Below are 16,207 nucleotides of genomic sequence, written 5' to 3'. Positions count from 1 at the left end.
GGGGCTCCGACGGGGGTTTTTGTTGGGGAACCCCCCCACTTTACTTAATAGACATCGCGCCGGCGTTATGGGGGGTTTGGGGATTGTAACCCTCCACATTTTGCTGTAAACTTAACTTTTTCCCTAAAAACAGGGAAAAAGTGAAGTTTTCAGTAAAATGTGGGGGTTACAACCCCCCAAACCCCCACAACCCGGCGCAATGTCTATTAAGTAAAGTGGGAGGGGGAGGGTTCCCCCCACGCCCCCCCCCCGTCGGAGCCCTAAAAACAGTAATTTTGAGCGGTGTGCGCCTCCACGCTGCGCTGAATTGTCTGGGCGCGCTTTTGACCTGACACCGCTCTATAGACTCTTACCCTCTCTTCCTCATCATTACCAATTCCATCCATCCATAGATTCACCATTTGTCCCATATGTCTGTCATAATTAGATTGTAAGCGCTCACAAGCAAGGACCATCTCTTGCGTGTTTAATGTACAGTGCTGTGTGTGTCTGGCAGTGCTATAGAACAGTGGTTCCCAACTCTGTCCTGGAGGACCACCAGGCCAGACGGGTTTTCAGGCTAGCCCTAATGAATATGAATGAGAGAGATTTGCATATAATGGAAGCGAGAGGCATACAAATCTACTCCATGCATATTCATTAAAGCTATCCTGAAAACCTCATTGGCCTGGTGGTCCTCCAGGACAGGGTTGGGAACCACTGCTATAGAAATAATGAATATTAGAACAGTAGCAGTAGACTTATGCCAGCCTGAGGCAGGCATATATATTCAACTGAAATCTAGTCATTTCTAATTGTTTGGGCATTGTCAGACTTTTGTTTGCTATTTGATTAAAAAATTCTCAGGGAGGCATATCTTTCTATGATACATACTGACGTGCTTGTTATTAAGGGCTCCAACGTAGTGTTTTGCCTCCTTGGGAGGTCCATCCACCCCATTTCCTGTTTATCATATAGAGATTATTTCCAGGGCAAAAACAAGTTTTATTGTACATCTTTACTCAGTTAAATAAACTGGTCACTGCATTCAATTAAACTGCTCAAATCCATATTTGACTAGATTGTAAGTTCCTTATTGAAGGGACTGTGTCTTATGTAGGTTGATATAAATAGTCAGAAGCATTAGTAAATGTCTCCAACGTGCTACAGTTGAATAAAAGGTGCATATGTATTTGGGTGAGTAAGACTTGTGGGCAAGTCTGCAGGCAAAGCTGAGGGAATTAATGGGGCAGAACTTCCTGCACACTCCATATGTCTTGTCTCATATGAAAAGCTCAGGCAGGTGCACATTAGGGGCTCTCCATGGGAAACAGAACAAGACCAGCGGCTTCATCACAGCATGCGCAGGATTTTACCTCACTAGAGAGAGGTTCCAGAGATTTCCTTGCTGATACTCAGCTCCGATCTGGCTCACTGATCTCAAACAATGAACAGTCTGGAAACATGTCTTTTATGTAATGCAGAAAGAACTCTAAGCCTATGACAGCTTGCCAACCGGTTTTATAAAGCCCAGATCAAACTGATTTGTTCAGAATTCGTTGTCTTTTGCCTTGACATAAATAAAGTTTGAAAAAAAAAAAGAAAAGAAATCACTGACTACTTTGGGCAGCTGCGAACAAAGATTGCTTCAGTTTTATACCCAGTGAAACCTGGTCTTGATTGAGTTGAAAGCCAAAGATGAAATGACATCAATGAAACTGTGAAAGGAATAGCGTTGGACAGGTGGAGGGGACAGTTCTATAAAGGTAGGGTTATCAGACGTCTGGATTTCCACGGACATGTGCGGGGTCCAGACGGCTTTTCAAAACCTGGCACTTTTCCGGGTTTTGAAGAGCTTCCCTCTAGTCTAAATCATGTCAGATAGGAGGAAATCCACACAGGAAGGCAGTGTATGTGTGTGTGGGGGGGGGGGGCTAGGGTTGGATGGGGGCGGGACTGGGGTGTAACAGGGCAGGGATGGGTGGAACTGTGCGGGCCTGGGGGTGGGGGCGGGTCTAGGGGTCCGGATTTTACTAAAGTAAAAACTGATACCCCTATAGAAAGGACACTAAGGGGTCCTTTTATCAAGCCACGCTAGCGGGGTTAGCGCATCGGACATTTCATCACGCGCTAATCCCCGCGGCAAGCAAAAAAACTAACGCCTAGTCAATGGAGGCATTAGCGACTAGCGCGGCAGGCGGCTTAACGCGCCTTGATAAAAAGACCCCTAAAAGTCAACCGCTGGATTCTTGAACAGCGCCATTGTCAGGGGCCGTTGATTGTGTGTCAATCATGTGAGGGTGCTGTATAGAGAAATGCGCCACTGGCAAAGATAAGTGCCGAAAATATAGGCTAGGGTTTTCAAGCCCTACATTTCTGGCTCCTGCTTTTAGCGTGAATCACGCCTCCGGAGGCGCCAACCAGCACCTAACGCCACTTCTGATGTTAGTCACCCCTACAGCGGCATTAGATGCTGATAAGTGTCTCCAGAGGCACGATTCTGGTGCTGTTTGTTTAGGTATTAGTAGGTACTTTGAATTTTTATTTTAAGTACCATTTAAAACAGCTTTTCCCTCTTAACTTAGGTGTTGCTAAGGTGCCTACCAGCTAGGCTTACCATATTTTTCTCCAAGAAACTCTGAATATATGTGGGAGTGGGAAGGGGGAATCTTGCAGTGGTTATCTGATCACTTTGGATACCTTTTTGACACCTATACCTGTTTTTACATCGTCTAACTCAGTGTTCTTCAACCACCGGTCCATGGACCAGTGCCGGTCCACAGAAATTTCCTGACAGTCCGCAGGGCAGCACGTGCATCAGGCCCAAAACAGTGTTCTTCAACCGCCAGTCCACGGTGCGATCGATGCGGTGTTATCTTCAAGCCAGCTCCCTCTTCCTAACTGATTCAGTGCACAAAGCCACGGGCAGTGGCTCCTACGGGCATCCTGCGCCTGAACCGGAAGCCTTGTCTGACGTTGCAACGTCAGAGGGAAGGCACGGGACGGGACGCACAAGGTGCAATTAGTACTATTATTGGGGCGGGGTCTGGGGTGGAGATTGGGTAGAGATGGGTGGTGTCTGGCCCACGACTTAGCCCAGTGTTCTTCAACCGCCGGTCCACGGACCGATACCGGTCCACAGAATAATTATTTTATTTCTGCCAGTCCATAGGTGTAAAAAGGTTGAAAAACACTGGTCTAACTCACAACATTTAAATTTCATCCAGGATGTCTAGTCAAACATTCGATTATCCCTGCAGGATGACTAAGTCTAGGTCGGCCTCCATCCCGCCCACATACTGCCCTCACCACTCCTCCAGATACGCCCCTTTCAGCTCTGGGTGCACAGCGGCATTCAGAGGCATAAAAAGTCCCGCAAGACATCCTGAAAGTCGGCATGATTAGCAGCATTTGGGCGATCTGTCTTGTAGCCCGTCCAAGTGCCGACTTGGGCGGGTTTTTAGACATGTTTCAGTTTTGGTTATGAGCCCCTTAGGCTGGCGATTTTCCACTGGTTTTGTTCCATACTTGACTGCTCCAGCTTTGTTGGTTGGGCTGAGAACTTTTCAGCAGCCCCTTGTATACCAATATAGATTTAAGCCGATTTACGATAAAAACCCATTCAACCTAAATGGGGTTTTACAGCTATAAATGCACCTCTTAAACACATCATTAAAATCTATCAAATAAAAAAGGTTTTTAACTTGTTTCGAAATCTCATAAAACCTGGCTCAGTCCTTTTAATTGTAGGCACACTATTATTCCAAGCTCTGTAGCAAAGTGTACATAGAGTGAAACGATTGTTAATATTTTACGCCTTTACTAGAAGAGAATCTCAATAAGAAAGTATCGTATATTGTACATAAAGAGATAAAAGAGAAGGAATAAAGATTAATAAGAGATTCTGATGAATTAGCATGCAAGATATGAAGTATAATGCATGATAATTTGAATAATATATTGGCTTTTGCAGGTAACCAGTAAAGTTTATGATAAAATTCAGTAACACTATCATATTGTTTCAATTTAAAGATCATTCTAGTTGTTGCATTTTGAATCATCTGAAGTTCCTGCAAATAAATAATTGCAATAATCCAACTGCAACAAAGCCACCATTTGAACCAGAGCAGCAAAATGAAGATCGTGACATAAAGATCTAGGCAGTCGGAATTGTTTCAAGCCATATCAAGTTTTCTTTGAAAGATGAGCAACCTGAGTTATGAAGATGCCGGTGATATTCAGTGATAATTAATTTAAAATAGATAATAATAATAATAATAATAATTTTATTTCTTATAAGTTATATGTTGATTCTCTACTAAATTAATTAAAATTAGATCAAAAGTTATGTTATTTAATTAATTAAAGTAATAAAATAAATATTTTGGTAGGGAGGTGGGGAACTAGCCTGTGATGTTATAAGGAGGCAAGAGATTAATTCATTCTTCTCTTGAATAAGTTCCAGCTGGAAAGATTTACTCCTAAGTCTGAAGCATTTCCCTGTATTAATTAATCAACAATTTAAATATTTTAAACAACTAGATTTAAGGTTTATAGTAAATTTTAATAAATAGCTTTGGAATCGGTGTCTCTTTTTTGATTTTTGTGAATGTTTTTTGTTATTTGTTTATTTTTGTGATATTCAGTGCCCATGCTCAGGAGGGAGAGTGTGACTCAATGGTTCCAGCTACAGTCTCAGCACCCTAAGTTTGTGGGTTCAAACCCACGCTGCTCCTTGTGATCCTGGGAAAGTCACTTTAATCCCCCAGTTAACCCAAGGTACTTTAGATAACTTGTCAGCCCACCAGGACAGACAGGGAAAAATGCTTGAGTACCTGAATAAATTCATGTAAACCGTTCTGAGCTCCCCTGGTAGAACGGTATAGAAAATGTAATAAATAAGAATGTGGGCCCACACAAATAGCTCTCCTAACTTTGTGTGGGTACAGCACTCAATATTGACCATAACTGCTTAACGTCTAGCTGTTGCCAGTGCTCAGATAAGACCTGGTACTGAATATCTGGGTTTAATTGAACCTTGAGCAGTCAGCATTTTTATTTAAAAAAAAGCTCATTGCCACCAGCTGAAAATTAACCCCTATCTTTTTAACAAGATTACCATACTGCACTGAACGCTAACAATGAGCTGCCTTTGTGTCTGTATTTTTCTATCTCATCTAGATAAGAACATATGAATTTCCACACTGGAACAAACCAAAGGTCCATAAAGCCTAGTATCCTGCTTCCAAAAGGTCCCATATACCTAGCTAGATCCCGAGTAGTAAAACAGATTTTATGCTGCTTATCTTAGAAATAAGCAGGCCTATGGACTTCTCTTTTAGGAAATTATCCAAGCCTTTTTTAAACCCTGCTAAGCTAACTGATTTCACGACATTCTCCGGTAATGAATTCCAATGTTTAATTATACATTGTGTGAAGAAATATTTTTTCTGGTCTGTTTTAAATCTACTATTTAGTAGCTTTATCACTTAATTAGGGTAAATATTGAAAATCATGATTTGCATTTATACTGAAATTGGAGAAAATCTATAGTATATTCAGCCTTCAATCTGCCTCTAACAGCAGTCCTTTCCAACTATTTTTAAGTATAATTCTCTAAGGCTTGTCTCCTATTCCGAGCGGACCAGCAAAGACCATAATGAATGAGGCCATCCATGCAGGAATCATTAAACAGATGTGGCATAGTAATTATAAATAGAGGAGACATCTATCTACAAACACTGAACAATTTGCATTAATTAGGTCAAAGGTTGTAACATTTTATTTCTGTCCAATCTCACTTCACTTAGGTCTGTGTTTTGTACCAGATGTCACATTGTTAGCCTTAGAACAAAGATTCGCAAAAATCTTTGAAAGCGAACATGTGCGAACAGACTCTCTTCAAACTATACAATACATTAAAAGAAAGAGAAGCCCAAAATGCAATGATAGCAGAACCTGAATTAACTTAAGTGTTGACAGTTGGAAGGATGAGTGATGATTAAATGTGCCTACTATTTCCGCTTTCTCTTGCCTAAAATAATACAATTAGCTCAGCTCTGCTTTTTATCTCCTCTAATGGTATCTAAGGTATGCGACTTCCAACAGCATTAGATTAGAAGCTGTTGCAATTCCTGGACTCCCAAGACCAGAAATGTTGGTCCAGCCGGTTTCTAATCAAGGAAAAGAATATGCATAATACCTAAATAACCCACAATCAAGAAAAGTCCATTACATAGAAACAAGTAGCAGGAGCAATGTTAGGAAATTCTCTTTTTCTTGGAGAGGGTAGTAGATACCTGAAATGCCCTCCCGAGGGAAGTGGTGGAGAGGAAAACGGTGATGGAAATCAAAAAAGCATCGGATGAAAATAGAGGATCTCTAATTAGAAAACGAAGGATGTAAATTAAAGAAATAAGGCTGGTACTGGACAGACTTGCACGGTCTGTGTCTCATATGTGGTGACTTGGTGTAAAATGGGCTGTGGAAGGCATCAATGGGAACTCCACTAGGTTGGAACATGAGAATGTTACTAGCCAGACTTTAAAGTAGATATCCTACAAACAGGATGGTTGGATAGGCTGGAGTGAGCTTAGATGGCAACTTCAGCAGTTGGAATCTAGGACAAGTTAATGTAATCATGTATTTTTAATGGAAATAACTAATGGGCAGACTGGATGGACCGTTCAGGTCTTTATCTGCTGTCATTTACTATGTATAACATTTATCAACCCAACAAGGAATAGTCTGTACCTTCTGGAACAGGGTTATCTGTTGCATCGCTTTTAGGTAACGTATTAATGCTATTGTGGCTTCCATTTTGAATATTCTGAGAGTCTGAAATACTGATACTGCTGGTCTGGCCCTGCATGTAGATATTTGTACTATGCTGTTGATACACATTGATATTGTTGATAGTACAACCTGCAAACAGAACATCACAGAAGAATATTATAAAAAGCACTATATAATTACATCTCAAATATGAAATTCAGGGAAGCACAGGCAATGCAAGGGTCCTACAGCTATTTGATGATCAGAAATACATCATGGGGGATGGGGGTGGAGGAAGGTTTAAATTAAAGAGCTCTGTGGATGAGAGAGGTGGTGGAGAGGAAAATGGTGATGGAATTCAAAAAAGCATGGGATAAACACAGAGGATCTCTAATTAGAAAACAACTGGCATAAATTAAGGATCTAAGGCCACTATTGGACAGACTTGTATGGCTTGTCTCCCATATATGGTGATTTGGTATAGGATGGGCTGGGGAGGGCATCGATGGGAACTCCACTAACTTGGAACATGAGGATGTTACTGGCCAGACTTTAAGGTAGATATCTTGCAAATAACGGGATGGTTGGATAGGCTGGAGTGAGCTTAGATGGCAACTTCAGCAGTTGAAACCTAGGACAATCCCAGGTGGACTTTAGTCTATGGCCCAGAAATATCAAAGAAGAGACAAGTTAATGTGATCATGTATTTTTAATGGAAATAACTAATGGGCAGACTGGATGGACCGTTCAGGTCTTTATCTGCCTTCATTTACTATGTTACTATGTAGTAGTGAGACCAACGTGAAATATGGTACCCTTCCACTTGAAACAGTGATTGATACATTCCTAGACACTGAACAACACAAAAATTATTCCAGACACAACTGAAAAAAGGTATGAGAATGAATGATTTTGATTATGAAAAAAGCAGTATAATGAGATAGCCTTGTCTCCAGTTCAAAGACTGTCAGTATGTGATTTATTAAATTGCTTTAGATGCATTAATTGTCAAGTAGTCATTGTCCGACACAAACATCTATATAGATCTTCCTAAAAAGTTATTAGTCAAAACCTATGCAACATAAATCTGGAGCAAAATGTAGTCTAAAGACAATTTAATTAATACACCAGACCCATAATATTTTAGCCTTATTTACAAAAAAAGAAAAGAAGGCAGTCATATTTTAAGCCTAATCTCCTTTGAGTGTTGTGAAAGGTCATGCTAGGTCAGGGCAATGTTCATAGCTCTGTCAAGATGGTTTTTCTCCAAACCACTGAACTTAAAGACAGAGCAGCAGGAGAGAAGGAAGTTTCATGTGAAAACTGGTGGGATGCACTAAAATTCGAGACCAGACCAAGGCTGCTAGTGCCTCTCTGTGTCTGAACATGTCCCATTCCAAACATCTGGTTAATATCTTACAAAAACAAATGCTGAGGTCTACAGTTATAGTTATTTGATATGCTGCCATTTTTAACAAAGAGTCAAATCAAAGCGGTTTACAATTATTAAAAACAATGGGCAATCCAAACGGTGTACAGTAAATAAAAACAGTGAGCGGTATTTAAAATAAAACCATAACAAGGGGAAAGTACGCGAACAAATTAACCAAACTAGACACGAAAGGAGAAAAGGACAGGAAAGGTTTACAATATCTTAAGGGGAAAACAGGCAGGATAGGAACAAGAGAGTAGGATGCAGAAAGAATAAGGAAAAGATAAGTCAAGATAAGCGTAAGATAGTGACTACCTGATCACAAGAAATATGAAAAAAAAGTCAGAATTACGGGAAAATATTGTAGCGATAAAGACTCCCTAGTCTCAAGTCACGGCAAAAGTTGTAAAGTGACAAACTATTAGGAACTAGGTTGAAATTCCATGTTGAAACAATAAGCCTTCAAGTGAGACTTGAATGACTTCAGGGATTTTTCTGTTCACATATGTAACGGGAGGGAGTTCCAGAGTTGGTTGGAGCCATTAGAGAGAGAGGAGAGTCTCTGTAAATATCCAGAAACAGCTGCTTAAAGGTTGGAATAGACAGTAAGGATTGATTTGAGGAACGCGGCTCCAAAGCTTAGATGCACCATTGTCTTTGGTTAAATCTTATATTGGTCCAGAAAAAGGGATCTGAAAAGTTATTTGTGCTCTGTTTTCTTTGCATCCAATACCTTTCAAGAATTTTACCGATCCTCAGGTTTAAAGGAGCCAAAAGAATGCCACCGCCATCTTCTAGGATATAGTGGTCTATGAGGAAGGTGACAATACTATGGGCTCCTTTTACTAAGGTGCACTAGCGTTTTTAGCGCATGCAGGAAATTACCGCGGGCTACACGGAAAAACTAACACCTCTGCTGTGGTTAAGATCTAATGCACACGGCAATGTAGCGCGTGCTATTCCACGCGTTAAAGCTTAGTAAAAGAAGCCCTAAGAGGTGGGTGATATACCTAGCTAAATTATACTGTCTCAAGATCTTAGTATTGGCTAACTTTTTACATATTCTACTTTATTTTACGGACTTCACCTTGAGAAAGCAATATAATGCGAAACATGTCGGTGAAATAGTGTCCCTGACTTAGACCACAGAGAAAGCTAAGTACTAGCTAATACTCATTATAATATCGAATGATATCTTCTGAATGTGAAAGAAATATTTATATTTAATGACAAAAAACATAAATGAAATAATAATAATCAATAATAATCAATATTTATGAATAACCATTGATCTGATGACGACGCAACACATAAAGCTTTTTGTGTAATGAAAATTTATTGAGCACAAAGTGGTGTTTCTGAGGATCGTAAAATTCTTGAAGGGCGTTATATCTTAAGGGATATTGCAAGAGACTATCCCTTAACTATTGATTATATGGAATAATTCCCATTACTATCTATCATAAGAGTGCTAGTTATATGCTGTTTTCTTTGCATGGCATTTAAAGAACATTCGAATCACATAAAAACATAAGAGTTGCCGTACTGGAATAGACTGAAGGTCCATCAAGCCTACTACCCTATTTTCAACAATGACCAACCCAGGCAGTGGCGTACTAAGGGGTGTGCGGGGGTGGGGAGGTGGAAGGGGGGCTGTGCACCCCAAGCGTAGTCTTTCTAAGCATGTGGCACTCCTCCTCCTCTCTGCTTCCCCCCTCCCCAGCTTCTCTCTTTGCTGCTCACGCGAGCCCCTTGCCTTCCTCCGTACCTTTAATTACTTTCCCGGCGAGAGGTTGCTGCCCTCGTCGTCATCGGCGCTCTCTCCGATGTCACATCCGGAACCCACACCTAGGATGTGACGTCAAAGGGCGAGCTGACACCGATGTGGGCATGCTGCTCACGCTGGAGAAGTTGAACAGGAAAGGGGGCGCGCCCGAGGCAGGGGGAAGCGGGCAGGGGAGGGGCTTGCATTATAGGCGCCTACAAATGTGAGCATCATTAACAGAATCTGATCCTAATTGCCTTAAAGTTAGGTGCAAGCGTTTAAGAAGGGCCTCTGAAAAGTTCTCAGCCCAACCAGGAGAGAATGATATGGAGTCACGAAACTTACAAGTTATTCCACACTTTTCTTGACACTTTTCATTTCGTATTGTGATGTCATAATACCTCATTCCACCAATGCCCCAAATGAAAAGTGTCTCTTCTTGATTAGGCTGAGCCCCTCGTACACCAGCCATTGAGTAGCATATGTGCCCATACCTAAAGTTAAGCATGCAACTAGCATTCTACTGTATAACAGAAATTGTGCACCCAGTTGCAATTGTAGAATTCACACTTAGCTTGAATCAGGTGACCTTTTGAGAATTGCCTGCATAGACAGAGAGGGAGAGAGACTGAGAGTTTTGTGTGTTTAGGGAATTCACACCTTGCATGCAAAGTTCATTGGCTTCTGAAATGTACGTATAGAAGAGGGATAAAAATGAACTAATATATATACTGTATATATAGGATTTTTGATTGAATTACAATGCAGCTGTTAGCAGCTGTTTCATAGAAGCAGGGGGCAAATTAATTCTGTTCACTGTTGGCATAGTTGTGAGATCTAGTCATCTCAATAAAATTATAGAAGCACAAGAAAGGCAAAAAAAAAAGAAGGAAAGAAGGAACTGTAGAAAGCTAAGCCAAAAAATGGACATTTTTCCATGTGGTTGGCAGTCTTGTGTTAATGGTGTATGCTACCTTATTATGGGCTAGCTGATTACTTGATGTTGCTCATTTATTTATTTATGCCAATCATCTGTCGTTTTCAATAATTTTTACATGTGACCCCCTTTCCCACCCCCAAAGTATTTTTTCCAAGATAGTAAGTCATATGTATACCAAGTTTGGTTGAAATCTCTCCATGCGTTCCAGAGTAATGCTGGAACATCATCTCAGCTAGGCCGAAGTTAGACACTAATATCTGTCGTTTTCAATAATATTTTACATGTGACCCCCTTCCCACCCCCACAGTATTTTTCCCCAGATAGTAAATGATATGTATACCAAGTTTGGTTGAAATCTGTCCATGCGTTTCAGAGAATGCTGGAACATACATGCATACACACACACAGATACATCCGATTTTATATATATAGATGCAAATAAGGAACCATTTTCACTACCCACAAAGAGCAAGAGTTAAGATTCATTTGTAACTGTTTGCTGAACTACTCCTGGTGGTGTCTGAAGAAAGTCTCTGACCTTTATGACCGCAAAAATTGGGTCAGAGATTTCACTTTATTAAAACGAAAAGCAATGTGCAACATTTTGGACAAGTTCCAGATGTGCTCTGTGTTCAGGAAAGTTTGGCTCTCCCTTCCACTGTGAATAGTTTTATCTTATAAGATACTGGATGGAGTTCCCAAGCCTGATTGGCACATTCAAAAAACATGAAGACTTTTTCTTTAAATAAATAAAATGTGAAAGAGAATGGGGTACATTGGGTATGTGGCATGTGTCTCCGTGTTGCACGCAGCACCCTGCTCTGAACCACTGATATTGTGGACCTGCTGCTTTATTGATACTCCCCTTTAAATTTGGGTTTCAATCCAAAAATAAAATGATATTAATCTTACACTTTGGCAACCATTTTGTGGTGATTCATTGAGAAAAAAATCTGATTGCTTATATGTAGCTATCTGTATTGTGGAAAAAATTGCACTTGATCTCAGCTATGAAGGCTGACACTAGTCTTTGACTCCTAAAATCATTAATTAATTTAAAGAATTTATATTCTGTTATCAAAGCAACTTGCAGCTTTAAATACATAGTTAAATAGAGCACAAATTAAAAGAGTAAAACCAATTAAAATAAACATTGGAGGGCTAATCCTGGAGGTAAGGCTGTTGCTTAGGGATAAAACCATGCCTTCCATCTTGAATACGGGGTGCTACATCCAGGGCTCCTTTTACTGAGCTGCGGTAGTGTTTTTAGCGCGTGCTGATTAGCGCGTGGCTAACCCTCACGCTACGTGGAAAAACTAATGCCAGCTCAATGGAGGCGTTAGCGTCTAGCATGCGGGGCAATATAGCGCGTGTTAAAACCGCTACCACAGCTTAGTAAAAGGAGCCCCCAGTGAGCATTGCACTCCTGGATCTTAGCTTGGTCATTCTCTTCCCTTACCAATAAGAACTATTATTGAGATGACTTGGGGAAAATCCACTGCTTATTCTAAAGATAAGCAGCATAAAATCTGTTTTTAGTACTTGGAATCTACTTGGTTGATTTGTACTTGGTTGATTTGTAGTCTGAGAAAATTTAACCATATAACACTGCCTGTATGATCACGTATTATTTTTAAGACAATAGTGTTGGTGTTTAAGGTCATTCACCAAGGGATCCCATGTTATTTGTCACAGGCTTTGGCACTTTATAGGCCACTCAGAGCACTGCGATCTGAGAGGGCAGCACGATTGTTGTTTGACAGGTTTCTCAGCAGTACACTATGAGAGCACTAGGTCCTCCGCTACCTCTTTCTTGGGAGTAATGCTGTGGAATAAGTTGACTGGACCGCTAAGAGCTCTTGTAGATTTTCAGAGGTTTAAGAAATTTCTGAAGACTAGATTATTTGTAGAAGCATTTCAATAAATGTCTTTTCTGGCTTATGAATGTTTTTCTATTGATACGCTGTTGAATGCCGTAAAATATGGCTGATATGAAGGAACTGCTGTTATTATTTGTATCATATGTGCTGTATGTTTCTTATTTTTTATATGATTGGTTTTTTTGTAAAACTGCCTAGTTATAGGCGGTTAAGAAATTTTTTTAATAAATAAAATACTTGGGACCTGGGTTGGTCACTGTTGGAAACAGGATACCGGACTTGATGGACCTTGAGTCTGTCCCAGTCCAGCAATTTGTATGTTTTTATGTGAGCCAAGTGTAGGATAATCAAGCCATTGTGACATCACTGATGACTTTGGCTCTTAGGCATTGGTGGAATGAGGCATTATAACATCACAATCTCAGCTCTGGAATTTTGCTACTCTTTGGATTTCTGCCTGGTACTTGTGACCTGGGTTGGCCACTGTTGGAAACAGGAAAATGGGCTTGATGGACCTTTGCTCTATCCCAGTATGGCAATTCTTATGTTCTTACTTTAGCAAACTAGATGAGATGGCTGGTCTTTCTTTGCCATCACCAACCCATTGTAAATTTGGAGTCACATATTTCATCTTATGTTAGGCCAATGAAAAACACTGGGGGCAATTCTGTAACTTGGTGCTTCGATTTAGGTACTATAATGGGGCACACTTAGGGCCAGATTCTATAAATGGTGTCTAAGTGTGCCTACATTGCAGGCGCCGCTCGGCGCAGCTGTCAATTAATTGCTAGGCGCTGTTTATATGTCCTCCCTAATTCTCTCCTTCCCTTTCATCCCTGTGTACTACCACCTCCCTCTCTTTCCCTCTCCTATGGTCTGACATCTGTCTTCCCCCCTTTCCCTCTCCTATGGTCTGGGCTCTTAACCTCTTTCCCACAGTCTGGCATCTCTCTTCCCTCCTTCTGTTCCCTCCTGCCCCCTTTTTGGTCTGGCATCTCTCTGTCTTTCCCTTCCCCTCCCCCTGCCTTAGTCTGGAACCTCTCCCTTCTTTTTCCTTTCCCTGGTCTGACAACTCTCTCTTCTTCCCCTCTCCCCTTCCCCATCCAGTGGTCTTAACATCTCTCTCCTTCCCTTCCTCCCCCTCCCATGGTCTGGCATTTCTATCTACCCCTTCTATTTCTTCCCCTGGAGCTCTGGCATCTTTCCTTCCCACTCCTCTCCATCCCCACATTCCAGCATCTCTTATCCCCCCACCCCCCCTCCCCCATGGGATCTGGTACTTGCTCACTGCTCTCCCAGCAGAGCTGCTCTAACTCTTTGGCCATAGGCAGCATGAGTGAAGTAAACACACTGCCTCCAGTGACCCAGAAGATTTATCTCTGCTACTGCTTCCCACCTATGTGGAGGTAGGAAGCAGTAGCAGAGGAAAAGCTTGTGGACAGACAGGGAAAAATGCTTGAAATCTCCTGTGTAAAGCGCTCATTTGCATAATGTTTGCTTCATCCAATCTGGTTTTCTGATACAACGCGTGCCATCAGCAGGGACCCCCTGAGGAAGGAGTGTTTCTTCGAAACACGGACCATGCTGGGTCTGATCCATTTGAATATTAGGACCAGTTCTCTGGATTTATTATAGCTTATGTATTTGTTTTATATGTGTTGTACATGTTTTTAAATTTTTGTATTTTAAATAAATTCCTGCACCCTGTACATCGCCCTGCAGGGGTTTGTTTTGTTTTTGTTTTGCATTTTCACTGCAGGCCCCACTGGTTTTTCTTCTTTGTTGTTAGCAGAACCAATGGACCTCAGCATTTGCCTCGTTGCACACCCGGGTCAGCAATCTCAAAGCGACCAAGAGGAGACGTAAATGAGAGCTTTCTGGAACCCTGATCCATGGGATGTTGTTACAAATAGTCTGTCAATTTCTCTCACGCCCATACACTTCTGCCCCACTTGACATCCTTCCCCTCCCCCAACCACCCACATTCAAAAATAAGAAAACTGGAAAATATAGAGCGAGCTCAATATTCAAAGAATTGATGCCCCAAACATTTATAATTGTGCCCCTAAATTGACCTGTTTGAAAATTTACTAGGGCTGAGTTCCTGCTATACACAAAAGTATAATGAACTCCTTCATTCTGGAACATAAAGGCCTAGATTCTATAAACAGCACCTGAAATTAAGCACTGAAATTGGCCGATTTAGGGCATGTAACTTAATTTTTTTAACTGGCTTAATTGGCACTGTTAATTGAAAACCCAATTAAAAAACAAAAATTAGCTAGTACGGTAGGCATCTACACCAAGGCACATACCAGCACTTATCTGTGCATACACAGAAAGTGGGCATGGTTAGGGGCAGATTTTGGGTGTGGCTTGAGTTAGGCGCCAGTAGGTATCTATATTAGGCACCAGTATATTAGGCCAAGAAAATCCTGGCTTAATATACCGCCACCTAAGTTGATTTAGGCACTGCTAGGCATGATTCTAAGCATAGGGCCCGATTCTCTGTAGGCTGCCAATCGCGTGCCAATTACGCGATCGAGAATCGCATCTAGTTTTCTCACAGACACCTTCAATGTAGGCCAGCATTTTAGAGGCCTACATTTAAAACATCTTTCTCCCATTTACAGAGATGCGCAAAGACATTTATCGATGCCCAAGGTCCCTTCCCAGGGAAACCATGCCCAAGCCACACCTTGGGTGTCTGTAAGCGTCTCCAAGCATCTCCTTAGGCGCGCAACAAATGCCTACAATGTAGGCGTCCTTCCCCCCCCTTTTTTTTATAAGCTTGCATTCCGATTGACTGTGAGATGGCAGAAGGATGCCTACCGCCACCTACCATCAAGATGCGCGTTTGCAGAATTAGGCCCGTGGTGCCTAACTTTAATTGACATACGGTAGGTGCTGTTTTTGCAGATGCCTACTGAGTTAGATACCGTTTATAGACTCTAGCCCAAAAGGGAAAAAATTAAGAACTTAGCACTGATTTTCAGGACTAGGCTCAAATCTAGGCAAATGAATGGAAGGCTTAAATTTACTAAATTTATCGAGATTTATTAACCGCCTTTATGAAAATTAAGATGAATTTTCAGTTGAAAACGTATGCTCATAAGTTTGGCTAAAGATAATAAATTTAGGAGCTCAGCCAGTGGCGTACCTAGGGGGGGGAGGGCGGTCTGCCCCAGGTGCACACCCCAAGGAGGTGCACAGGAGAGAGCTGAACGGGGACGACGGGGGACCCGCGGGGTTAAATATAACTCGAGCCGCGAGGCTCGTCTTCCGCTCCTACCTGCCCTGCCGCTCACACATAGCTGACCGGAAGTCTTCCCAATGTAAGCGCTGACGTCGGAGGGAGGGAGGGCTTTGCTTAAACCCTCCCTCCAATGCCAGCACTGACATCGGGGTAGACTTCCAGTCAGCTATGTGTGCGCGGC

This window comes from Geotrypetes seraphini, chromosome 11, assembly GCF_902459505.1.
Source record: "Geotrypetes seraphini chromosome 11, aGeoSer1.1, whole genome shotgun sequence".
In the NCBI taxonomy this organism is placed as follows: Eukaryota; Metazoa; Chordata; class Amphibia; order Gymnophiona; family Dermophiidae; genus Geotrypetes; species Geotrypetes seraphini.
Note: the sequence above shows the minus strand (reverse complement) of the source record.